This window comes from Petaurus breviceps, unplaced genomic scaffold (genome assembly GCF_028583685.1).
Source record: "Petaurus breviceps papuanus isolate PSGF00001 unplaced genomic scaffold, PetGlider_PUasm1.0 90849, whole genome shotgun sequence".
Lineage (NCBI taxonomy): Eukaryota > Metazoa > Chordata > Mammalia > Diprotodontia > Petauridae > Petaurus > Petaurus breviceps.
Window position 1 is genome coordinate 3387294 of NW_027187361.1, and position 27820 is coordinate 3415113.

At 35.9% G+C, this 27820-nt stretch overlaps 1 protein-coding gene across 4 annotated transcripts in view; it reads left to right on the top strand.

Moving 5' to 3' along the window:
• Positions 1 to 27820, top strand: part of PNPLA4 (patatin like phospholipase domain containing 4) — a 56962-nt gene that overhangs the window by 23133 nt on the left and 6009 nt on the right. The gene's annotated exons all lie outside the window — the stretch shown is intronic.

Sequence of the window (27820 nt, forward strand, 5' to 3'; positions counted from 1 at the left end):
AATGTTTTGCTTTCTTACTTTAAGAGAAGAAAACTCAAATCCTAAGATAGTCACATTGTACATTTATACTTGTATAAAGATTTAAAGAAATGTTAAACTTAAAATATTTTATTTGAAATTAGTGATTGCCTGAAATAGACATGTTTTTAATACATAATGTTTTACCTAAAAGCAATTATAAAATTAACATAGGTCAAATGTCTAGATAACATTTGTTTTTTTTTTCATTTTTGTGGTTGCAGTTTATAAGCATGTCAATGCTTTAAACATTTGAAAGCTTAACTTAATCGATTCTCATGAAATCAGTATCTTGAGTTTGATAATTAAAGTTAGTTTGTATTAGTGTTTTCCATAGGAATACTTTGTACTTCAAATTCTTTCTTCCCTGACTCTTCCTGGCCACTTATAAAGTATGTGCAATTGTTTATGAGAAGGTGCGTTAGTAAAATGTGGATTATTTATTTCAAGTTCATTACTAATACTTGAGGAGAACAATTACAACAGCTTAAACCACATATGCTGCTTAACGGTGACATAATCTTTATAAAGGAGATACAGAGCATATTTTTGTGCTGTCAGGAAATGGTATTTTTGAAAAAAATGGGGTGCCCCAAGAGGATGAGTGCCGCAACGTGAAGGTTTGCTCAAGGCCTTTTCAGAGCTGTATTTCTACCTTTGATGTCCACCTGTCACCCAACTCTCCCCTGTTACTGAAAGAAGTGATAGCATGCACAGTGGCCACCCTCCAGTAAAAAACCATCTTGGCAGATGGGTTAAATCAGATCAAGAGGAGTTAAGGGATGTCTGTTCAAAGCATATGAGGACTTCCAGCAGCGAAAGGGGCAGATGAGAACACTTTATTCCAATAGCCGTGAGCTCTACTGAAGTAGGCACTGCACTGGGGACTACTCAGAGCTTGATCAGTTATCAAAGGCACCAAGGTCAGGGACTGCATCCAGAGTCATGGCCAGTCCTCCTGACTTTTGTCTTGCCATTGGATTTTGATGACTCTGGAAGAGAGAGTAAGACTGACAACTTTGTGCAACTGCCTCACTTAAATCCAGTTTACCCAAATCAAGACATCACCTGTGATGTCATTAGTTCTTTTTTTTAAAATACTTTATTAACTTCTGATTTGCATCATTCTTTTCCACCAGATTTTGAGCTACAAATTTTCTCCCCGTTTTTCCCCCACCCATCCCCCCAAAACAGCAGTCCCACAGGATATCCCCACCTCCAATCTACTCTCTCCCATATTTTCTTCCATACCCGTTTCGACTTTTCCAGTTGATCTCTATGCCTCAGTGCCTGTATATCTTATTTCTTAATTACATGTAAGATGGTATTAATAATAGTATACACACACACATATATTTGAATATTTGATTTTAAAACTTTCAATTCCAGATTCATTCCCTTCTCCCCCTGCCACCCACCCCCACTGGGGAGACAAGCAGTTCAGTATAGGTTGTACATGTGCGGCCAATGCAAAACAATAATATAGTAGATATATTGTAAAAGACCGACTATATTTCCCTCCCTCCTATCCCACCTCCCACTTGTTCTATTCTCTACTTTGATCCTGTCCCTTTTCAAAAGTGGATGCTTCCAACTTCCCTCCCCCCCAGCCTGCCCTCCCTTCCATCATCCCCCCGCTCATCCCCTTCCCCCCTATTCTCCTGGAGGGTGAGATCCCCTATTTAGTATGTATTTCCCTCCCTCCTCAAGCCAGATTCAATGGGAATAAGGTTGACCCATTCCCTTTTGCCTTCCTATTCTTCCCCTCCATTGTAACCATTTCCCCTTGCCTCTTCTGTATGAGATAGTTTACCCCAATCTGTCTCTCCCCATCTCCTCTCATTATATTCCTCTCACCTCTTAATTTCACCTTTTAAGTATCATCCCTTCCTGTTAAATTGGTCCCATGCCCTCTATCTATGTATATGTATATATACACATTCACATATGTATTTATATGCCCGCATACCCTCATATAAAGACATATATATATATATATATATATGTATTTTTTCTAATCCCTTCAACTACTGAGAAAAGTTTTGTAAGTTACAATTATTGTTTTTCCATGTAGGAATGTTAATAGTTCAACTTTGATAAGTTCCTTATGATTTCTTTTCCCTGTTTACCTTCTCATGCTTCTCTTGCTTCTTGTATCTGAATGTCAAATTTTCTATTCAACTCTGTTTTTTTCAGCAAGAATGCTTGAAAGTCCTCTATTCCACTGAATGATCATATTTTCCCCTGAAACATGATACTCAGTTTTGCTTGGTAGGTGATTCTTGGTTTTAATCCCAGCTCCCTTGACCTCCGGAATATCACATTCCAAGACCTTCGATCCCTCAGTGTAGAAGCTGCCAGATCCTGGCTTATCCTGATTGTGTTTCCACAATATTCAAATTGTTTCTTCCTGGCTGCTTGTAATATTCTCTCCTTAATCTGGGAATTCCGGAACCTGGCTATAATATTCCTAGGAGTTTTCTTTTTGGGATCTTTTTCAGGAGGTGATCGGTGGATTCTTTCAACCTCTATTTTGCCCTCTGGTACTAAAACATCAGGGCAGTTTTCTTTGAGAACTTCCTGGAGCATGCTTTCTAGGTTCTTACTTTGGTCATGGCTTTCAGGTAGTCCAATAATTTTTAAATTATCTCTCCTGGATCTATTTTCCAGGTCAGTGGTTTTTCCCTTGAGATATTTCACATTGCCTTCTATTCTTTCATTTGTTTGGATCTGTTTAACAGGATCTTGATTTCTCATAAAGTCACTAGCTTCTATGTGCTCCAAGCTAATTCTGAAGGAATGATTCTCCTCAGTGAGCTTTTGAGATTCTTTTTCCATCTGGCAAATTTAACTTTTTAAGGCATTCTTCTCCTCATTGCCTTTTTGAGCCTCCTTTGCCATTTGAGTCAGTCTTTTTTTTTAAGGTATTATTTTCTTCAGTCAGGCTGTTGACTCTCATTTCATAATTTTCTTGCATTGTTCTCATTTCTCTTCCCAATTTTTCCTCCACTTCTCTTATCTGCTTCTTAAGGTCCTCTATGGCCTGTAACCAGCTTGTTTTTTCCTTTGAATTTTCCTTTGAACCTTTTGGTGTAGGAGTTCTGACTTCACTGTTTTCCTCCTGTTCCGTGCCTTGCTCCTTCTTGTCCCCAAAATCGGAGTGTAATGTTGGAATCTTCTGTCTGCTTTGTTTCCTTTGCCTGCTCATTTTGCCACTCAATTACTTGACTTTTGGGCTTTTTGCCACAGTAGGACTCTGCCACCAGATAGGGGAGCTTTTGTCCCAAAAGTTGGGGTTTTCTCAGCTGCTGGAGGTATTAGATGGGTGCCCTCTCTGAGGTCTCCACACGCTCTGGCAAGCTGGACACACACCCCAGGACCTCCACCCTAGACTGCAATCCAGATCCAAGCAGGTTAAAGCAAGAGTGATTACCCCTCAGACTCGTGCTTGGTCCCCCTACACTCTGCAGGCCAGGAGCTGAAACTGCCACATGGCGCTGGCAGGCTGTGCTGGCGTCTCTGCCGTTTCTCACCCTGGGGGTAAAAGCCATGCACTCCCACTTACTGGGTCCCAAAGTCCAGACTGCACTGGCCTCTCACCTTGTCCTTCACATCTATGTATTGATAAATCTGGAAAAGGCCACAGCTGCTGCTGATCTGGAGTCCCTCTGGCTGGCGGCTGGTCAGGCCTGCCCTGGGGCTAAAGCCTTGGGCGTGGTGCTGGGCTCAGCTCCCAGAGCCCTGTGCTGGCTGATTCCTGCCGCCTGCTGGGCTGTCCTCAGTGGGAGGTTAGTTTCTCTGTGTCATTTTGTGGTTTCTGCATCTCCAAAGTTTGTTTACAGTCCCCTTTTTACATGGATTGAGGAGGGTGGAAGCTGGAGCTGCGGGAAGGTCGTGCTTCTACTCCGCCATCTTGCCCTGCAGAATTCTCTCGATGTCATTAGTTCCAGTAAAAAAAAGTGACAGAGCAATTTCTGAAGAAATAGTTTTTTTCAGAAAATTATACAATATCTTCTATATTACGCCATTCAGATGGTCTTTTGTGGTTTCTTTCGTTAACTTGACCTAAAAACTCGATCGGTGAGCCAGAAATGATATTTTTAAGAAATTGACTTAAGTCTGTTTATTATTCTTTGTATTTGAGAGTGCTATGTAGAAGTCACATTTCTTACTTTAGTCTGAAAATTAGCTTAGTAATAAATGAAATTCACTTAGGTTGTGTCATTTCTACTCTTATTTCCTTTTATGTTTCTTCTAACTGAATTGTTTTAGTTAAGCAAAGAAAGATGCAAGAATAGAAAAATGTTTAGAAGGGAGTAGTAGGAATGAAAGTTGAGGAAAGGTAACAGTAAAATTCAATGATGAAAAACAAGGAAATGAAATTAACGGGAGGAATTAAGTTGAGGAAATAACAGCAGAAGAGCATGCATCTATAGTTCCACTTGGGTATGAGAAAGTACTTCCCAAGACTGTGCTAAATCCCATATTATGCAGTACCTACTCTCCTTTTGTCAGTTGTTTCTGGTCCCCAGAATAGGTTGCTTCTCAGGAAACGCTTGCCAGTGGACACTTCTTATTTTTGTCATCATCATGTCCCTGCTTTTTTCTAACAATGGTTCCAGCTAATCAGCTTGCCTTTAGCATCTGTTCTAAATCTTCTCTCCTTAAGCTTCTCATAGCATCTCTTCATACTCTTTTAACAGAGTGTCTTACCTCATACTTCATAGAAAAAAAATGAGACCAATGTCATGTCACTTTTCTCCTCATTTTCACACTTCAAATCACTTCAACATCATCCCATGTTATTTCCTGTATTACAGCTTTGGCTAGAAAGATGACCCTTCTCCTTGCCAGTCTCCACCCATCTCCTTGTGTCGTGGGTCATTTCCCCTCTTATCTCTTTCATGAACATGTCCCATGAGTCATATTCCTACTCATTTTTAACTTCTCATCCACTGGCTCCTTCTCTGCTTCCTACAGATATTCTGAGATCTCTTTCATGCTTTAAAAACAAAAGCAAACAAACAAAAAAGCTTCCCTTGACTCTACCTTTCAAGCCATCATTTTTACATGCTTGGACAAAACCTAGCTACATCCTTTGCCTTTCCGTTCCTATTTCTGAATCACTGAAATTGCTTTTTACAAGGTCATTACCTTTTTGTTGTTGTTTTTTGTAGTTATCAAAATACATACATATATATATATATATATATTTTTTTTTTTTTAAGCAATTGGGGTCAAGTAACTTGTTCAAGGTTACATGGCCAGTTATTTCTGGGAGTGGTGCTAAGTATCTGAGCCCGGATTCGATCCCAGGTCTCCCCACTCTGGGGCCGGCATTCTTACTGCACCACCTGGCTGCCCCTGTCAAAATATTTTTAAAACAACTTTGTGGACCCTAAATCAAGAATCTCTGCCCTAAACTTACCCATCTTCCTAACTTTCCAGTTCTCTAGTCACCCAGGTTTTAAACCTAGGAGTCACTCTTATCCCCTTATGGCTAATCATTCACTAATTCATGTGATTCCTACCACCTCAACATACCTTCCATCCATTCCTTTATCTCCACACCTCCAACCACCCTAGTTAAGGACCTGATGTCCTCTCTTCTAGAATACACTGTCCTCTTAATTGATCTTTTGAAAGCCTTGGGTTTCTTCCCACTGTAATCCATCTTTCCACATAGCTGTCAAAGTGATTTTCCTAAAACCAAGTCTTATAATGCCTGCCCATAATTCTCATAGCATTTAAAGCCCTCCACAACCTGGATAAAACATATCTTTCCAGCCTTACCCATTACGCTCCCCAACCACTGCACTCTATGCTCCAGTCAAACTGTTTTCCCCATACATTGAATCCTCCTGTCAGTGCCTTGCACCACCTCTCCTGCATGCCTGGAAATGGCTCTTTCATTTATGCTCTTAGAATTCCTAATATCCGTGATGGTTCAACTGTGCGGCCACCTCCTTAAGAAGTTTGTTTGGTGTTTCTTTGCAAAGACTAGTTGGATAAGATCTTAGGCACTTGCAGTAAGACAGCAATAGTCAAATAGCAATCTGGAGGTAGGAGAAAATAAATGAGAAGTTATAGTGAAGGGTTCAGCCTAGAGTTGATCCAGGGGCTATGAAGTCAGATACCTTAAGGGCAGAAAGCAACAATCACTGGGAAATAAATTCAAGTAAAGTTCTAAAATATAAAGTGCAGGAAAATAAACATTTGGCAAGAAGCCACGAAGGCCAGGCATTGCTAGTTACAGGGGATACAAATACAAAAGAAACAATTGTTGTCCTCAAGGACCTGATATACTACTGTGATTATATATTTATCTATGAATATATAATTATATTATTATTACAATAGTATAACAATATAATATTATATGTAATAATATATAACACATTAATAATTATATAGCTATGAATATACAATTATATTCTATTATAATAACATTATATATGTAATTATATATTTATCTATGAATATATAATTATATTATTATAATAATATAACAACATAATATATGTAATAATATATAACACATTAATAATTATATACCTATGGAATATACAATTATATTCTATTATAATAACATTATTATATATGTAATTATATAATTATAATTATATATTTATCAATATATAATCACAGTAGGATATCAGGTCCTTGAGGGCAAGAATTGTTGCTTTTGTATTTGTATCCCCTGTACCTAGCAATGCCTGGCCTTAGTGGCCTCTTGCCAAATGTTTATTTTCATGCACTTTATTATATTTTAGAACTTTACTTGATTTTATTTCCCAGTAATTGTTACTTTTTGCCCTTAAGGTGTTTGACTTCATAGCCCTGAATCAACTCCAGGCTGCTGACCCTACACTATAACTTCTCGCTTATTTTCTCCTACTTCCAGATTGCTACTTGACTATTGATGTCTTACTACAAGTGTGTAAGATCTTGTCTTACTACAAGTGTGTAAGATCTTATCTAACTGGTCTCTGCCTAGAAACACCATGAATGCGTTGACCTCTGGCTCTGTTCCACCAACAGTAAAAGGACTCTAATGTGTCTAGTGAGGAGAAACTGCAGGTTTGGTTTGATTTTGATATTTTTTTGTGTAAGTAGTGCATGATAATCTATTTTTTTTCCTCCAGCTATGTAACATCCTTATCTTCCAGAAATTTATTTACTTTTGACTTCCAGGGTTATCATAAATCCTTACTCTTACCAAGCTCTCTTCTTGTCCTAAATCCCTACATAACCAGACTGGTATTCAGAGACTAGCTTTTCTTTTCACTTTACTTTTTTTTCATAATAGATTTTTTTTTTTAGTTTTCAACATTCACTCTTATAAGATTTTGAGTTCTAAAATTTTCCCCCTCCTTCCCTCAGCTCCTGTCTCCCCAAGACCTCAAACTATCTGATACAAGTTGTATATGTACAATCATTAATCATATTTACACATTAGCCATGTTGTGAAAGAAGAATCAGAACAAAAGGGAAAAATCAGAAGAAAAAAAAGTGAAAGTAGTATGCTTCCACCAGCATTCAGACTACATATTATTTCTCTGGATGTGGATAGCATTTTTGGAATTGTCTTGGATTATTGTATTCCTGAGAAGAAAGGCCAACTTTTCTTTTGAGATTTTAGATATTTCTGTTTTACCCTAGAACTACTAATAAATGCTCTGATTTTTTTTTCTCCTTAGCTCAGGTAAATTTGTTCTCAAAAATTCTGTTTAATAATTATCAGTGATATTTTCTTGAAAGATAATATATAGACCATGGATGTTCTAGAGGGTATATTAAAAAGAGTAATCTAATAATATTATCCTTTTTTTCTTAATTCCAGACCCAGATTGCTTAGGAAACCTATACATTATCCTTTTTATCTCTTCCTTTTCAAATTCATGACTTCACTAATCCATATATTCATTGACCTATTTGAGAACTACCAGGGAAAAAAAAGCTCATATTTATTTTGTGTTCAAGGCTTAATACTGCACTACCTGTCATTTCCTCAAATCTCCCAAAATAAAGTAGACAGGATTAATTATTAATTTAACTAAGGAAATCTGTCCAGGAGCTACAGTCATCAAGAAGCATTTTTCTTCCATATTTCTCCCTACTCCTTTCCTATGTTTCCTGACTCCAAGTAAAACTATGAAGTTGGCAGAGTTTATCCTAGGAGCCTTCTCTTGTGCCTTCCTTCAGTTTGGCATTCAGTGCCCTGAACTTTTCAGGTACTCCCCTCAGGTTTCTCCTCTCCAAGCAAAAGTATCCCTGCTTCAATTTCTGCCACTTGTCAGAATTCTTCTGCTTTGTCCCCATGTAGCTCCTTGTTTAGTTATTGCCCTGAAATCTGACAAATTGTCTCTACCAAAGTGACTTCATGTGTTTTAGCCCTTTAGTTATATTTAAGTTTTAACAGAGGACACCTAGAAATGAGAATTTGAACCTAAAGAAATGTATCTCTGCTAGTAGGATCCCCAGCACTGGAGGAAGGCTTGTGGAATAGTCATTTTTGTGAGGGAACATTTTGATTGCTTTCAAGTGATGTCATATAAGCAGATATCTATTCTAATTATCTCACCCTGTGTTCAGAAAATTTGTGACTTTTCTATGAGTTCATTGTAGTCCCCAAATCACAATGTTGTCTACCATTAGAATCAGACTTTTCCCCTCAAGTCAACTCCTCTATCAGTACATCAGTCACTCGCTCAGTAAGTATTTCTTAGGTGTCTACTATGTGCCCTGTGCACTGTGATAAACTCTGGGGATACAAAAAGAGGCCTTCACAGTCTAATGGGGGACACAAGAAACAAAAAAAAATATGTTAAAAAAAGCTATGTATAAGGTAAATAGGAAATAATTTAGGGGGAGGGACAATAGAATTAAGAGGATTTAGAAAATGGTTACTGTAGGAGATGGGATTTTAGTTGGGGACAGAGATGATGAAAGAGAGCATTATACGAATAGAAGCCAGCCAGAGAAAATATCAGGATCAGAGAAAATAAGGGATGGAATATCAGTCATGGAGAAGAAAGGAGGCCAGTATCACTGGATCAAAGAGTGTGTGACAGGGATTAAAGAATAAGAAGGCTGGAAAGATGGGGGTGAAAGACTTCGAATGCCAAAGGCTTTTGCATTTGATCCTGGAGGTGTGATAGGGAGCCACTTAAGTTTATTGAATGTGGACCTGAGAGGGTGACATGATCAGACTTGTGCTTTAGGAAAATCACTTTGGTGGCTGAATTGGATTGGATTAGGGATTGGAGTAGGGAGAGACAAAAAAGCCATAGTCCAAGTGGGAGGTGATGAGGACCTCTGTCAGGTGGTGTCAGTATCAGAAGACAGAAAAGGGGCATATTTGAGAGATGTTTCAAAGGTGAAATTGACATGCTTTGAAAGAGATTGGATATGTGGGAGACAGGGAAGAGACAGTGAGTGAGGATAACCCCTAGTTTACTAGCCTGAGCAATGGAGAGGATGGTGGTGCCCTCTGCAGTGAAAGGGAAGTGAGCTTGGGGGCAGGGGGAGATAATGAGTTGTTTTCAATATGTTGAGTTTAAATGTCTACAGGATATCCAGTTCAAAAACTCTGAAAGGCAGTTGGAGATGTAAGAATAGAGGTCAGTAAGAAATTAGGGATGGATAGCTCAATTTGAGAATGATCAGCATAGAGATAGTATTTTAATCCATGTGAGCTCATGAGACAGCCAAGTGAAGTAGCATGGGGGAAAAGAGAAGGCCCGGGACTGGACCATTTGGCACTTCTATGGTTAGAGTGCATGATCCAGATGAAGATCTAACAAAGGAAACTGAGAAGAAGTGGTCAGATAGATTCAAAGAGAGCCAGGAGAGAGAAACATCCTAAAGAAAGAAAAGAGTATCAAGGAGGAGAAGGGTGATCAGCAATGTCAAAAGCGGCAGAAAGGTCAAGAAGGATGAGGATTGAGAAGAGGTCATTAGAATTGGCAATTAAGAGATCATTGCTAACTTTGGACAGAGCAGTTGCAGTAGAATGATGAGGTTGGAAGCTGGAATATAGATGGTTAAAAAAAAAGTGAGAGGGGAAAAAGAATAGGCACCTATGGTAGATGACCTTTTTGAGGAGTTTAGCCACAAAGGGAAGAAAAGGCATAAGACAATAGCTGGCAGGTGGGAAAGAACAGGTGAAGATGGTGAGGGAGGAAGAGGTTGAGGAACGTGCGCATATTTGTAGGGAGTAGGGAAGAAGCCAGTAGAGAGGGAGAAATTGAAGAGAAGTGAGACATGAGAATGGCAAGAGAGGGCAGTTTGTTGAAGGAGGTAGAATAGATCAAGATAACTTGCCCAGGGAATTTTCATAAGGAATCGGAAGGACGACCTCTTCATATGAGATCAGGAGGAGATAGTGGCAGAAGGAATCAGGGTGATACAAGATGAAAAAGGGGGAGAAGAAAAAGCCTTTGGTGAATGGCCTCAACTTTTTTCTATATAAAATGTAAGGCAGGGTTCTCAGTTGAGAGGTTGGGGGAAGAGGAAGCCATGGGAGGTTTGAGGACGGATAAAAAAGTCTGGAAAAGCCACTGTGGTGAGTGGCATAATGAGTTGATAAGGGAGATGTAGAAAGATTGCCTAGAAGCTTTGAGGACCCAGTTAAGGTTGTGTAATATAAATTGGAGTGGACCCATTTAGAATAGTTGGAGGATGTTTTTTTCCAATAGGTGATTAGGAGTAAAGGTAGTGGATGGTGAGAGTGATCTCAGGCTGACTTGGCAGAGCACAATTGGCAATAATCATAATGGGTCCAGGGACTCAAGAGAAGATAATAGTATACAGTTCAGTGTCCCAGTTATTTGTTTCTCCCTGATAAATCTCCCTAACATGTATATTCTGTTACCTACATGAAATCAACTGTGATATGTATCTTAAAATATATTGTCATCAGTAGCATTTCTGTAACCATCATCACATCATTATAATGGTATGATGATACTGTTCTAAGGTTTGCAAAGTGCTTTACATAACGTTACCTTGTGTCATCCTCATCAGTACTTACTTCCCTGAGGTAAGTACTGTAGTTATTTTCATTTACAGATGAAGAAGCAGACTGAAAGAGGTTATCTAATTTCCCTTAGCCTCGTAGTGTCAGAAGGAGGATGTGAACCCAGGTGTTTCTTTACTCAAAGACAATACTCTTTCCATTCTGCCATTCTGCCTCTTATCTTGTAATTTCTTTAATATTTCAGAAAGCTCTGTGATTTAATCTGGATGCATGTGTTCTCTTCTAATGCAAATTGCAATCCTTTTTTTTAAATCATAGATGGTTTTATGAATTGCTGTGGCCAACAAGTTTATAAACTGGTTGCTGACTTTCTGATGATTAGCCTGTCCAGACTTACCTAGGCTGCTTGTTGGATGACTTGTCAAACTCTGACTTTACTGTCATGATTTGCGAAAAGTCACTGTTAACTCCACATCACATGGCACTGGATGTGTAGAACTTTGGTAGTGGATATAGGTCTATGCAGCTTACCTTGCCCTGGAAATTATCATCCTATCAGTGTGACTACTTTGTCAGGTAAATTTCCTTCCCAAGCCCAGTTACTTAAAAGACCATCTGGGGTTTTCTCTGTACTGTCTTTGACTGCTAACTCTGTTAACTGTCTATTTCATGACACATTTTCTTTAAATGAAGAAGGGCAGTGAGTATAGAAGAGAAATCTTTTGATAATATCTGTAAGATTTTTATCTCAAAGACACAGGATTAGAAAAGGCCAGAAGCCATACATGAACAAGAAAAGCAGATCATCATACTTGCTATCCACCTGCTCCTTGATAGCATTTCAAAGACTAATTTTCAGAGAAGTGTTACTAGAACGACTTTAAAAGGCTGCAAAGAAACACCAGCATACTAACCTTACAGCATTGACAATTGTAGGTATGATTTTATGATAAACACTTTTTTACTTATCTAAGTATATTTTAACTTAAGTATAGATTGTAAATTTATTTTTATTAATTCATTAATTATAGGTGAATTGTGAGGGTATTTTTGTTATTGTTGCTTAGTCATTTCTCAGTTGTATCTGACTCTTCACGACCCCTTTTGAGGTTTTCTCAGCAAAGATACTGGAGTCATTTGCCATTTCCTTCTCCAGCTCATTTTACAGATGAGGAAGCAGAGGCAAACAGGGTTAAAATAACTTGTGCAGGGTCACACAGCTAGTAAGTGTCTGAGACTGAATTTTGATCTCAGAAAGAGGAGTATTCCTGACTGTAGGCCAGCACTCTATTCACTGTACCACCCATCTACCCACGAATTGTGAGGATGCTACTTAACAAATAACAGAAAAAAAATGTTATACCATCTCATATTTATATGTGCTTTACAGTTAACAAAATACTTCATTTATAAAACCACCATGAAATGGATAAGGCATATTGTGGTAGTCTGTATATCATTCCTCAATTTTTGGAGAACCTCACGATATATATATATATATATACTTTAAGTATCATATTTAGATCAGGGTTAGACTATTAGCATATATAGCTAGTAGAGAATCAGTGAATCTTTGCTTGAAATAATGAATATTACTGGATCAAGTGTCACTGGATCAGATTGCATGGTAGAGAGTAAGGTATAAGAAGGCTAGAAAGATGGGGAATTAGGTTGTTAAGGACTTTCAGTACTAGTGGATTTTGTATTTGAATGTGGAGGTGATAGCAAGCCACTATCCATGTGAATATATGTATGTATGTATGCATATATACACATATATTTATTTAAAATTAATTAGTTTAGTTACATTTTATAGTTCCACGTTGTTTCCCTTCCTCCCTCCCAATCCCACGTTAGAGAAGGCCAACATTTGAAATAGATGTATGTGTGGAACCTTACAATACATGCATTCATCTCTCAGTTCTTTCTCTGGAGGTAGGTAGCATTTTCCTTCATAAGTCCTTCAAAGTTTATTTTAGTGTTCATATTACTCAGAATAGTGTAGTCATTCACAGTTGCTCTTTGAATATTAGTTACTACAAACAGCATTTTTGTGGTTCTGCACATTTCACTCAGCATTATTTCATTCAAGTCTTTTCATATTATTCTCAAATCAACCTGCTCATCATTTCTTACAGCACAGTAGTATCCCATCGTGATCACAAACCACAACTTGTTTAACCATTGTCCAGTTGATGGATATCCCCTTAGTTTTCAGTTCTTTGCTACCACAAAGAAAGCTGCCATAACTATCTTAGGACATATAGATTCTTTTCCTTTTTCCCTGATCACCTTGGGAAACAGATCTAATAGGGGTAATCCAGGGTCAAAGGGTATACAGAGTTTTATAACTCTTTGGGCATAATTCCAAATAGTTCTCCAAAATGGTTGGATTAGTACAAAGTTACACCACCACTATATAAATGTCCCAATTTTTCCACATCTTGCCCCCTCCTACCATTTTAGCCGATCTGTTGGGTGTGGGATGGTATCTCAAACTTGTTTTAATGTGCATTTCTCTAATCAATAATGATTTAGAGCATTTTTTTCATATGACTACATATAACTTGAATAGTTTCTTCTAAAAACCACCTGTTCCTATCCTTTGACCATTTACCAATTGGGGAATGAGTCATATTCTTATAAATTTGACTCAGTTCTCTATATATTTGAGATGTGAGGCCTTGAACCAAGAAACTGTCCATAACTCGCTTCCCCTTCCCCAGTTTTTTGCTTTGCCTTCTAATATTGGCTACATTGATTTTATTTTTACAAAACTTTTTAATGTAATCAAAATTATCCATTTACATCCCTCAGTGATCTCTTTTGTTTATTCATAAATTCTTCTATCCATAGACCTGACAGGTAATATGTTCCATCCTCTTCTAATACTCCCTTTAGGTCTAGGTCACGTATCCATTTTGACCTTATCTTGGCAAATGGTTTATAATATTAGTTTATGCCTAGTTTTTGCTAGGCTGCTGAACAATTCTTACTAAACAGTGAGTTCTTATCACAAAAGCTTAGATCTTTACATTTATCAAACACATGGTAACTAACTATGCCTTCTCTATCCCACTGATCCATCATTTTATTTCTTATCCAGTACCAGATAGCTTGAAAAACTTCACCTTATATAGTACAAAATCTGATACTGCTACTTCCTTTACATTTTTTCACTTTTTTCACTTTCATTTCACTTTGATCAGTTCCTTTGATATTCTTAACCTTTTGTTCTTCCAAATGAATTTTGTTATTATTTTTCTAACTCAATAAAATATTTTTGGTAGTTTAATTGGGATGGCACTGAGTAATTAGATTAGATAGAATTGTCATTTTTATTATATTGACTTGGCCATGTATTAGCAGTTAATATTTCTCCAATTATTTACATCTGACTTTATTTGTATAGAAAGTGTTTTATAATTATGTTCATATTGTTCCTGAATTTGTCTTGGTATACTCCCAGGTTTTTCATATTGTCTATGGTTATCATAAATGAAGTATCTCATACTATCTCTTCTTGAAGGACTTTGTTGATTATATGTAGAAGGGATGAAAAATGTGTGCATTCATTTTATATCCTGCCACCTTGCTAAAATAACTTTCAACCATTTTTTAGTTGAATCTAGGATTTTCCAAGTATAACATCATGTAGTCTGCAAAAAGAATTTTTTTTCCTCATTGCCCATTCTGATGTCTTCAATTTCTTTTTCTCCTTTTACTGCTATTGCTAGCATTTCTGGTACAATAATGAATAATATTGCTAATCCTTGTTTCATTCCTGATTTTATTGGAAAGGCTTGTTCCTTATCCCCATTAAAGATAATGCTTGCTGACGGTTTTTCGGTGCATGGTTCTTATCACTTTAAGGAAAAATCAGCTGATACATACGTTTGTAATAGGAATGAGTGCTATATTTTGTCAAAAGCTTTTTTCTGCATCTGTTGATATAATTGTATCATTTTTGTTCATTATGTTATTTATATAATCAATTATGTTAATAGTTTTCCTTGTATGGAACCAGCCCTGCATTTCTGTAATAAATCATATTTTGTCACAATTTCTGTGATATGTTGCTATAGTCTCCTACCTAGTATTTTATTTAGGATTTTGCATCAAAATGCATTGAAATGGATCTATAATTTTCTTTTTTCTGTTTTTGCTCTCCTGGTTTAGGTATCAACACCATATATTTTTTTCATAAAAGGAATTTGGTAGGACTAGTTCTTTACCTGTTATTCCAAATAACTTATTTAATATTGGAAATGTTTGTTTTGTAGAATTCACATGTAAATCCATCTGATCCTGATGCTTTCTTAGGAAGCTCCTTTATGGCCTGTTCAATTTCTTTTTCTAAAATAGATTTATTTAGATAATCTATTTCCTCTTCTGGAAGTTTATATTTTTGTAGGCATTCTTCCATTTTACTTAAATTGTTAAATGTATTAGCATGTAATTGGGCAAAATAACTCCTAATAATTTCTGTAATTTCATCTTCATTAGTAGTATATTATCCTTTTAATTTTTGATACTAGTGATTTGATTTTCTTTCTTTTTAAAGAAAACATTAAGTAATAGTTTATGTATTTTTTAATTTTTTGATTCCTAGTTTTGTTGATCATTTCAATGGTTTTATTATATTCAGTTTTGTTAATCATAATAATTATTTAATTTTCAGGATTTCCAATTTTCTGTTTAATTGAAAATTTTCAATTTGTTCTTTTTCAGTTTTTTAAAATTGTATGCCCAATTCATTGATCTACTTTTTTCCTATTTTGTTGATGTAAGCATTTAGAGATATAAATTTTCTTCTGATTACTGCTTTTAGATATCATAAGTTTTTGGTATGTTGTCTCATTGTTATTATTTTCTTTAATAAAAGTATTGTTTTATGATTTGTTCTTTCATCTACTCATTCTTTAAGATTAGGTTACTTAGGCGCCAATTGATTTTTAATCTGTTTTTCTATGGTCCTTTGTAATTTTTATTGCATTATGAATTTAAAAGGACTGCTTTTCAGCAATTGACTAAAAAGTTTTATACCATAATATATAGTCAGGTTTTTGTAAAGGCTCCATGTACTGTGAAGAAAAAGGTATATTCCTTTCTATTCCCAGTCAGTTCTCTACAGATGTCTGTTATATCTAGCTTTTCTAAGATTCTTTTCATTTCCTTGACATATTTCATATTCATTTTTTGGTTAGATTTATTTAGTTCTGAGAAGGGAATATTGAAGAATGCTACTATCTATTTCTACTTATAAGTAATTTACCTTTTATTTTATAAATTTTGATGTTATAGAATTTAGTGCATGTATCTTTAGTATTGATATTACTTCATTTTACCTATGCTGCCTTTTAACATAATGTAGTTTCCCTGCTTATCTCTTTTAATTAGATCTATTTTAGCTTTAACTTTGAGATCATGACTGCTATCCCCTACTTTTTTTTTTACATCAACTGAGGCAAAATAAATTTTACATCACCCCTTTATTTTTACTTTATGTGTGTCTCTTATTTTTAAATGTGTTTCTTGTAAGCAACTATTGTTATGGTTTTTGAACCATTCTGCTTTCCATTTCTGTTCTATAGTTGTGTTTATCCCACTAACATTCAAAGTTATAATTACTGGTTGTGTATTTCCCTCCACCCTTATTTTTCCCTGCTGTTTATCCCTTATCCTATGCCCTTGACCTATTTCTTAATCTTCTAAGAGTTCCTCCCTTATCCTATTCCTCTTGCCTTCCTATTTCTCTGTTAGTTAAGAAGACTTTTTTATATCCAACTAGATGTATATGTTATTCCCTTTTCAACTGAATTATGATGAGAATAAGGTTCCCACACTGCCCACCCTTCCCCAATAAAAAATTCTCCTCTCCCTTGTAAAAATTCTCCCCTCCTCTATAAAAATCCTCCCATCCATGCCTCTTTTGTATAAGATAATTTAGTTCATTTTACCTTGCCCTACCCAGTTTTATTTTTTTAGGGTCATCCCATCATAATTAACTCACCCTCAAGCCTTTAATGTATGTATACTTTTTTTAACTACCGTGGTAATGATAACGATTTTTGTTGTTCAGGTCACTTGTTTTTCCAATGAGACTTTTTATGTTCTCATCTATTTTTTCCTTCTTTTTATTTTGTTTTATTATGTCTTATAAAATCATTAGCTTCCCCATGTCTAATTCTAATTTTTAATGAGTAATTTTCTTCAATACATTTTTGAATCTCTTTTTCAGTTTGTTGACTTTCTTTTAAAAACTTTCTTGATTTTATTGCATTTTATTTCTTTTCAATTTTTTTCTCTACCTCTCTTATTTGACTTTTGAAGTACTTTTTAAGCTTTTCTAAAAACACTTTTTAGGCTTGTGACCATTTTACATTTTTCATTGAAGCTTTAAAAGTAGCTGTTTTAATTTCATTGTCTTCTTCTGAGTTTGAATCCTAATCTTCTCTCTCATCATAGTAAACTGTGGTCAGGTTCTTTCTCTGTTATTTATTCATTTTTAATATTTTGTTTCTTGGATGTTAACTTTATGTTATGTATGGGAGTTCTGCTCCTAAAATGTGGGGGATAACATCTTAGGGTTTTGTGCTGTTATTTTCAGAGCTCTATTTGGGGGCCTTTGACTTTTTGGTTCTTCCATTGTGCTGTGATCCAAGACCAAGTGTGGTCATCACTGAGCCTCTGGTTTATTCCTTGGTTTATGAGTGACCTCAGGTACTCTTCTCTGCCCCTGAGCTGCAGTCAGGGCTCACAGCACAGTTGCCACTGCAAACATTCTCACTCCCAGTCTAGCAATCCAGAATGCACCACCAATCTGCATCTCACCCCTCTTTCCTGGAATCAGAATCAGGGATTTTGCTCTTTGGCAAGTGATCACAACCAGCAGGGCGCCACCCTTCTGCAGCCCTAATTACTAGTGTTTTCTTCTTGCCCAAAGTCACAGCCTGGACCATTAAATGTCAGTGGAGTGCCCCCAGAATCTCCCCTTGATCAGCCACTGAACCCCCACCATAAGTGGAAGGAAAGTTTCTAAAGCCCTTGCTGCAGCCACTACACAGCTGCCCCTCAGGCTTGCTGTTTGTTGATGTCTGGCCAAACCACCACCCCAGTAGGTCAGATCTTTCCTAACATCCTTCTAAATTGTCTTAGGCTGGAGAACTACTTTACCTTAGCTTTTAATTATTTCTGCTGCTCTAAAATTCACTTGAGGCATTATTTTATTTTAGGTGAAATTTGGGGAAGCCAGGTAATTTCCTGCCTTATTCTGCCTCCTCCCCACAATCTTACCATCTTGCTAATAGACATTTAAGCTTGCCATTCTCTTCCGTGCTCCGCTCCACGTGCACACCATAATACATTGTTTATCCTAGTTATTTGTGTGTGTGCCTACCTAGCTGTCTATAACAAAGGGAGAAGATGACCACCTTATTGACCTAGGGATTTTGTGTGCCCAGATAACAGTATGTGGAGTTAGCAGTAGGGTATGCGTGATATTTGAAATCAGGGGACTGAAGTCTGCTGCAACAAATGATAGTATCCTTAAGGGGATTTTTACTTTTTTGAGACTGTAAAAAGATTAGCAGAAATGAAGAAGCCATTCAGTCCTGACTTTTTGGCTCGAAACTTCTTGGTTGTTTGGATGAGCCTGCTATTATATATGATCTAGAATCAAGCATTCCAAGACTCAGGAATTGCTATGTGGCAAATGTTGTTTAAATACTTGTCTTTATTTTTCTGCTTGTTGTCGAGTAGTTTTCAGTCCTCGAAGCATAACTGTTTCAAAGCATTTAGCATCTCCCTTGCATTATAAGGTACTAAAATGTTAGTTGAATGAATAAAGGCTATCTGAATGACATTCCCTTAAATTTTAGAAATATTTTAATAAAGATGAGAGAATGCAAAATAAATCTTTTGATTGAATCCAAATTTTACAAATTTTAATAAAAGGAATCTAGAATCTAGACCATGCCAACTGCACTCTGGTCATCATACTCATTTACCCTCCAACTCAAACCTTGGATTCTGACCCTAGAACTATCCTGGACTCTGATGAATGAACTTTTGATTTATCTTTACTGGAAGCAGACCTCACTTTTGTCATCAGAAACCATGACTTTGCATGTTTCCTCTCCTCCCATTCTCTTTATGTGTTGTTTTTACCCTACTTGAATTTAACCTTCTTGTTTCAGGGACTGTTTTTGCTTTTGCTTGCTTGTATTTGTATACCTATCACTTAAACTCAGTGCCTGGCTCATAACTAATGCTTTATCTTATTAGAATATATGAAGTTCTTAATATGTAAGCCAGGCACTCTACTAAGTACTCTGAATACAAAGCAATACAAATACTGTTATCACTTCCACGTTGTGACTTCCTCATTTTGGTTTCAATATATCACAGGTTAGTATAAGAAATTAAATGGGAATTTGGAGGGAGTTTTGCTGAAGTCTTAGATGACACATGAAGGCTAGCAGACAACACAGAAAAAGTTTAGAAGCTCAGAAATTCATAAAATAATGCATAGTATTATATAACATCAATACATTTTATCTTTTAGTGCAATAATGATTCAGACTTCTTTGGTATGAAGGGAGGACCAAAAAATTTACATAGATTTTCCAGATTGCCAGGGTGGGGTAGGGGTAGGGAACACCCCTAACACCCAAGATATGGAAGGGATCACTGTATCTACTCCCAATCTATTTTAATGTCAGGGACCACTTGCAAACAATTTTATGTGTACCACATTTACAGTGCCAAATGGAAGATAATCTTACAGAGAAGGTGCTTTGAAGGAAAAGAGAAGAGATTGGGAAAGACCAGGTGCAAGGAACAGGAAGAAAGCCAGTATCACTAGATTATAGAATATGTGGAGGGAGCTAAAGTGTAAAAAAATATTGGGAAGGTAGGAAGAGCTTTAAAGGCCAGAGGATTTTATATGTGATTCTGGAGGTGAGAGAGAGCCACTCAAATTTATTGAATAGGGGTGTGACGTGACCAGACCTGCATTTTTAGAGATGAGAGGATTGAGGCTAGGAGACAATAAGAAGGCTATTAGAGTAGTCCAGCAATGAGGTAATAAGGACCTGCCCCAGAGTGACAGCTGTGCAAGTAGAGAGAGAGATTCATGTATGAGAGATGTGAAAGTAGAAATGACAAGATGTGGTGAGTGCTAGTGAGGAATTGAAGATGACCCAGAGGTTGTGAGCCTGGATAGATGATGGGGCCTTTGACAGGGCTTGAGGGGAAAGATAATGAGTTCTCTTTTGGACAAGAAAGGTGAAGATTAAGAAAAAAACATTTGACTGAGAAAAAGCCATTTAAAGATCATGGTAATTTTAGAGAAAATTATTTCAGTTGGATGATATGGTAGGAACCTAAACTGTAGGAGTTTTAGGAGAGGAGAGGAAGTGGAGGGGTTACCTAATGTGACAGCTTTCTAAAGGAGTTTTATTGAGAAGAGGAGGAAACATATGTTAGCTAACGGATAATTTGATCAAGTCATATGTTTTAAAGGATGAGAGAGATGTGGATATGTTTGTAGGTAGCAGGGAAGCAACTAGAAGATGAGGAGAGATTGAAGATTGGAGAAAGAGTGGAAATTGTAGTGAGGGCAGCCTACTGGAGAATACAGGAGGTGATGGGATCAGGGGAACAGCTAAAAGGATTTGCTTTGCCAAGATAAAGTTACTGCCTCTTCCTGTGAGAAAGGGGTGAAGGAGGAGATGATGGAGAAATCAATTTATGTTATATAATTTATGTCAGATGAAAAGCAATGGAGATGAAGGAACTCTTGGTGAATGACTGTTTTTTTTTTCCATCAAGTATGAAGTAAAGTACTCAGCTGAGAGGTTGTGAGGAAGGGATGCCATGGGAAGCTACATGAGGAACACAAATATTTGGAATAGACAGTGTGGTGAGTTGGATAGTAAACTGATTAGGAAGTTTTGAATGGATTACCTTATTGTAGTAGGGGCCTAGTTGAGTTTATGTAAAATAAATTTGTAATGGACCATATTATGATTTTCTCTAAATACTTCAGCAACCTTTGAAGAGTAGTAAAGGTAGAACATAGTGAGAGGAAGCCAAGAATGACCCAATCTTAATATGAAATTAAGATCCTGATCTTGGGATTGATTTCAGGGAATCTCTTAACTTGGATGGGAAAAAATTACATCTTTATTTGTACTAATCTCCTAACTCGGGGTGTTTTTAATTTAGGGTCTTTGAACTTCTTGCTGATATAAATAATTTACTGATAATTAACTTTTTTTTCAATACAATTGAAGTTTATTTTATAATTCTGTGTATTTTATTTCATGCACATATTATGCAAAGGGATCCATAAATTTAATTAAAATGCCAAAGGAGTCCATGACTCAAAAATAATTAAGATCTTATGCTCTAACTGAAATTTAACATTTTCTTCAAGCATAAATATAGACAACAAACCACTATAGGTTTTACCATACTGACAGTGGAATCCATGACAAGGAAGGTTAAAAGTCCCCGTTCTGACATTCATCTGCTTCTGCTTCTCTGTGAGAATATGTGAACTGGGAACTTGGTGGAGAGGAAGGAGAAAAGGGCATAAAAACTGGCAAATACTATTTGTTTAATATTTTAGTAATTTTGAGAAAAATTCATTGGATCTACTTTCTAGTCTTGAACTTTGAAAAAAATTGTATAGCAAGAGGGCCCAAAGTTATCATTTGAGGAAGAAATCTCAGATAACTGACAATTCTACAAATTAGATTGTTCAGATCATGTTTTATTCCCTTGTTCAGACTCAAAGAATCTAATTAAATATAATCTTAAACAAAATTGTAAGTTCTCTCAGACCACAAAGAGTAAATAAGGAATTTAATTTAAGCTACTTAGAGAAAATCCTCTGGTTTTTACATAGGCTTATATGAACATTTCTACTTTATGTATTAATTTTCACAAAAGAATTGTTGGGGTTACTCACAAGATGTACTATCATATAATATCTGCCATAACTAGTATATCTTTCTAGAAACTCACTTTTCTAATTCATAAAGAAGTAACTTTCAGTATAAACAAAAACAGTAGTCTAAAGTGGAAAGTGTAGATTATTTTATCTAGTTGCTGCTGGATGAAACCTTGTAATATTTGCAAAATGTGCAATATTCCCTTTTTTTTCAATTAAACAGTTGAAGGAGCTTTGAAACCAAGAGCAGGGTGTTCACAGATTATATTGATGCTCACTCTGAATTTGAAAAGATTGAGCAAATCTTAAACCAGTTATAAACTACTTTACACATGCACACACATCACAAAGAAACCCCCAAGAAAATTAAATTCCTCTACTTTTTCTTGTTTATTTCCTTTAGTGATCTATCTTTCTATATATTGATAGCATTTTCAGGGATTCACAAACTTATTTAGCCTCTACTTAAGATCTGGAATCGGGGCAGCTACGTGGTATAGTGAATAGAGCACTGGCCCTGGAGTCAGGAGGACTTGAGTTCAAATCTGGTCTCAGACACTTAACACTTACTAGCTGTGTGACCTTGGGCGAGTCACTTAACCCCAATAGTCCTGCCTTCCCCCCTGCAAAAAGAAAAAAAGATCTGGATTCTATTATTCTTGGTGAACACAGAAAATATAGAAATAGAGAGCCAGATCATGACAAAACAGGAAAATGATAAATGTTGAGAGACGTGGGAAAATTGGAGCAGTAAAGCATTGTTAGTGGAGTTGTGAACTGATCCAGCCATTCTAGAGAGCAATTTGGAACTATGCCCAAAGTACTATAAAAATAGCCTTTGAGCCAGCAATACCACTTCTATGTCTTTATCCCAAAGAGATCATAAAAGTGGAAGAAGGACCCACATATACAAAAATATTTATAGCAGCTCTTTTTTTTTCTGTTAGCAAAGAATTGGAAATTGAAAGGATACCCCTCGATTGGGGAATGGCTGAACAATTTGTGGTATATGACTGTAGTGGAATACTATTGTGCTATAAGAAGTGATGAGCAGGCAGACTTCAGAAAAACATGAAAAGATTTACATGAATTGATGCTCAGTGAAGTGAGCAGAACCAGCGAAACATTGTATACAGTAACAGCCACATTGTGCAATTACTAACTTTGATAAACTTAGCTCTTCTCAGCAATGCAAGGATGTAAAGCAACTCCTAAAGGCTTATGATGGAAAATACCATCCACATCCAAAAAAAGAACTATATAGTTGGAATGCAGATCGAAGCATACTGCTTACCCTCTTCTTTCTTTTGTTTTGTTTCTTCTTTCTTGTGGTTCCTCCCATTGGTTTTAATAACTTCTTTACAACTTAACTAATGCATAAATATGTTTAATATGAATGTTATGTAGAGCCTATATCAGATTGCACACCATCTTGGGGAGGAGGAAGGGAAGGGAGGGAGACAAAATTGAAAACTCAAAAACTTATGGAAGTGAATGTTGAAAACTAAAAATAAATATTTTTTTTAAAAGAGAAAAGAAATAGAGAGCCATACCCCCTCTCACCATATAGCGATCTTTCCCCACATACTGTACCATTTCAATGGCATTTCTTAAAGAATTTGGCTTTCCTTTGTTATTTAATGGAGTCTGAAATAAGGAGAATACATGCATACTTCTAATTGAGTTGACAGAATGTCTTAGAGACCTTTGTGTTATTTATAAGGCTACCAAACAAAAATTTTAACTGCTGTGTTCTCTGGGTAATTACTGCTTCTGTAAAAGCCTGATCACTGCTCACATTTTAGTGAAATTTCTATACTGGGTTATTTTCTTGTATCAGTCTTTACATATTCAGAGGAAAAAATTGATCTTAACATTTTACAATATGTGTTTCTATTTTAAAAATATTTATTATACATTAAAATAATTGAGGGAAATGCTCTAAGTATTCAGTATTATTTTTAGATAGTTATTCCCATGTAAAAGTACCACTCCCCACCCAAAAAATAGCCAAACATTAACCCCTAAACAAATTCCCAGGTTTGATTGAGTTTAATAACAAAATAAAGTAAGTAAAGTGAAGTAAAATGTATGACTATAGGACCACTCTGCAAGGCTCTAAAGATGCACTCATATGAAGAGATAGAAGAGATAGTTGGAAAGACAAATCCTACCTTATATATCTTGACTGCTTAATATCTTACCTATTTTTTAATACATACTGGATGCTTTGAAGATTTTCATTTAGACCTATATTTCCCAAGGGTCTTTCATTAATCTTGGAAGCAGTAAGGTATTTTTTTAAAGAACCTAAAATTAGGGGTGGCCAGGTAGCACAGCAAGTAAGAGCACCAGCCCCAGTGTCTGGATGACCTGGGGATCTGGGTTCAGACACTTAGCACCCACCCAGAAACACCTGGCAGTGTAACCTTGAGCAAATTACTTAACTCGAATTGCTTTAAAAAAAAAGAAAAAAAAGAAAAAGCATCAATTAAAAAAAAAAACTTTAAAAAAAGAACCTAAAATTAGTGTCCCCTGTGGACCAGAACCTCCACCACTACCCAAGAATTTGGGGTTTGCAGGGACCTGGGTTGGATCTTGGAGACCTAACATTAGAAGAGTCTATTTCTTGTTTTATTTCACTTTTACCCAACCTGATTCACAACCTAGGGGTCATCCTCAATGCCTCACTGTTCCCCACTTTTCCCCACTTCACCCCCCATATCCAAGCTGTTGCCAAGGCCTATTTTCTCCTCTGACACTGTCTCCATTCTAGTGTAGACTTTCATCACCTCATGCCTGGACTATTGCAGTAATCTGCTGGTGGGTCTGCCTGCCTCCAGTCTCACTCCACTCCAATCCATCCTTCATTCACCACCAAATTGATTTTCCTAAAGCACAGATCAGAGCGTGTCACTACCCTACTCAGTAAACTCTAGTGACTTCCTATGTCCTCCAGGGCCAAATACAAAATGATCTCTTTGTCATGAAATCCCTTTATAACCTAGTCCCTTCCTACCTTTTCAGTCTTCTTCCATATTAATCATGTTGCCAAAAAAAGTAAGAAAAATAAAATGAAAAAAGCATGCTTCACTTTGCACTCAGCGTTCATCAGTTCTCAAGAGGTGAATAGCATTTTTGATCATTTCCTTGATCAGAATAGCTAAGTCTTTCACAGTTCATCATCTTTACAATATTGCTGCTACAACGTCCTCCTGGTTCTGCCTACTTCACTTTGCATGCATTCATATATCTTTACAGGTTTTTCTGAAGCAATATTGCTTATCATTTCTTATAGCAGAGTTAGTATTCCTTTACAATCATATGCCACAACTTGTTCAGTAATCCCCAACTGATGGACATCCCTTTAATTTCCAATTCTTTGCTACCACAAAAAGAGCTGCTATAAATATTTTTGGTCAAGGAGGCCCCTTTCCTTCTTCTTTGCCCTCTTTGGGATATAGAACTGGGAATGGTATTACTAGGTCAAAGAGTATGTTCAGTTTTGATAGCTCTTTGGGCATAGTTACAAATTGTTCTCTGGAATGATTGGACCAGTTCACAATTCCAACAACCATGCATTAGTGTAATTATTTTTCCATATCCCCTCCAGAATTTACTATTTTCCTTTTCTGTCATGTTAGCCAATCTGTTAGATGTTCAATGGTACCTCAGAGTTGTTTTAATTTGTATTTCTTTAATAGTGATTTAGAGCATTTTTTAACATAGCTTGTTAATAGCTTTTATTTCTTCTTCTGAAAACTGCCTGTTCATATCCTTTGACTATTTGCCAAGAAGAATGGCTCTTATTTTTATAAATTTGACTCAGTTCCCTGTATATTTGAGAAAGAAGCCTTTATCAGAGAAATTTGCTATAAATTTTTCCCCCACTTTCATTCTTTTCTTCTAATTTTGGCTGCATTGATTTTGTGTGCAGATTTTCATAGATAATTTCCATATCAAGCAATATCTTCATAGCCCTACAATTTATCAAGAAGCTTAGAGAACTTAAGATTTTGAGTTTTTTTTAAAAAATCATTTGACCAAATAAGTAGATAGAAACACAGGTTTAAATGTTCTCCAACAAGGTAGCTTCTATTCACATCTTAAGATCAAACAAGATTTTCTGATAAAGGCAACAACAAAGTTTAATTCGTCTTTACTGAATTATCAGCATTGCCAGTCATAAGATGTTAAGACATGAAATAAGATAGTAAAGGTAGTCATAATAGCCATGTACACACTAGACATTTTTATATTTAAGTTACATACATATACCTGGTTTGACTTTACAAAAACTCATTTAGAAGCAGAAGTATTGGGCTCAAGTAATAGCTCCAACATTTATTGCTGTTTGATTTGGGGCAAGTCTTAGTTTTTTCATCTGAAATTTAGGGATAATAATAGTTAAAAAATCTACTTCATTTTGCCTTTTATGGGAAAAGCATGTTGCAAAACTGAAAGTGCTACAAAATGTGAACTATTATTAATATGACTTTATAATATAGTTAGTATTTATAGATATATTTAGATAGCAATAACAGTCAAATATATGCTAAGCAGTAGTCTCTTATTTAGGACATTTTTAAAATTAGTTTATCTTTAATCACATGAAATATCAAGAATTTCCATAAAATAGACTAATACACCAAAATCACGAATATGAGATATTTAGGAGTTTCTTTTTTTTTTAATTAAATGCTTCTTGAAAAAACCTTTTGTGGCCTTGAAAACCTCTTTTCAGTTTTCAGGGCCAGAGAAGTCCACCTCTTTAGTACCAATGCTCTCTTCATGGGCAGTCTGATTTAATATAAAATGTTTCTGAGTTGTATTAATACTTCTAGAAAAGTGCAAAAATAGTGATACTCATTGATGACTTACAGTGCTGCAATCACAGATCTGCATATGAAATATGGTATTCTCTTACTTTGACAATACACATTTGGGTAGTTGTGAAATAATAGCTGTTGTTAAAAATCAATTCTAAAAGAGATATATTTAATGGAGTCGTATTGCATAATTAAGTTTTTGAACACAGATGTACATCAGTCTCTTTAAAGCTATGGAATATTGTCCTTGTTGATAAAGTATAGTAATGTTATGTGGAAATAAATAATAGTTTTACACTATTGTCTGCCTTCTTGAGGATAACAATTAGCAAAAACAGCAAATCAATCTGGTGATTTGAAGGTGCAAAATATTTCTACTTCAGCCTTAACCAAATCCACTGTCAGTCTTTTTCTTCCTACTTAAAAACAAACAAACAATTCTGGCCCTTCAACATGAGATATGCTTTGACTAGTTTTTAATGCAGTTGTGTTTCAGAGATTTTGACACAGAATAGCCTCTATTCCCACCCTCCCCCAAGTGACAACTAGGAAATAATGGGGAATTTTTGTTTCCATATCAAACAATTGCCAAGACAGGTTTTCTATAAAATAAAGTATGAGCCTAGAGAGCATAAATGATGTATCTTAAAATTTTCTTAATTTAATTTTTAAATTTATAAATTATTGTACCCATCAATTTTGTAAGTCTCTATAAATAATTATGTTGGATATACCCAGTTCATTTTGTTAGGCTAGTGACAATTATTGTAGCAGAGGTTGTGGATAAGCATTTAATTTATTAAGATATACCAACTATGCATTATTTATTAAATGAGTATTGAATCGATTCATTAAAAAATATCAACTATATTTTCCTCAATCGTATAACAATATAAAAATAACAATATTAGTTAGAATACTACTTACAAATAATACCAAGTGTTAGGAGATGCAGTTTAATAGATGCACCAATTTCCTGATTAACTTCTTAACTTCTAATAAATTGAAATGCTTTTATATTGAATGAGTGTT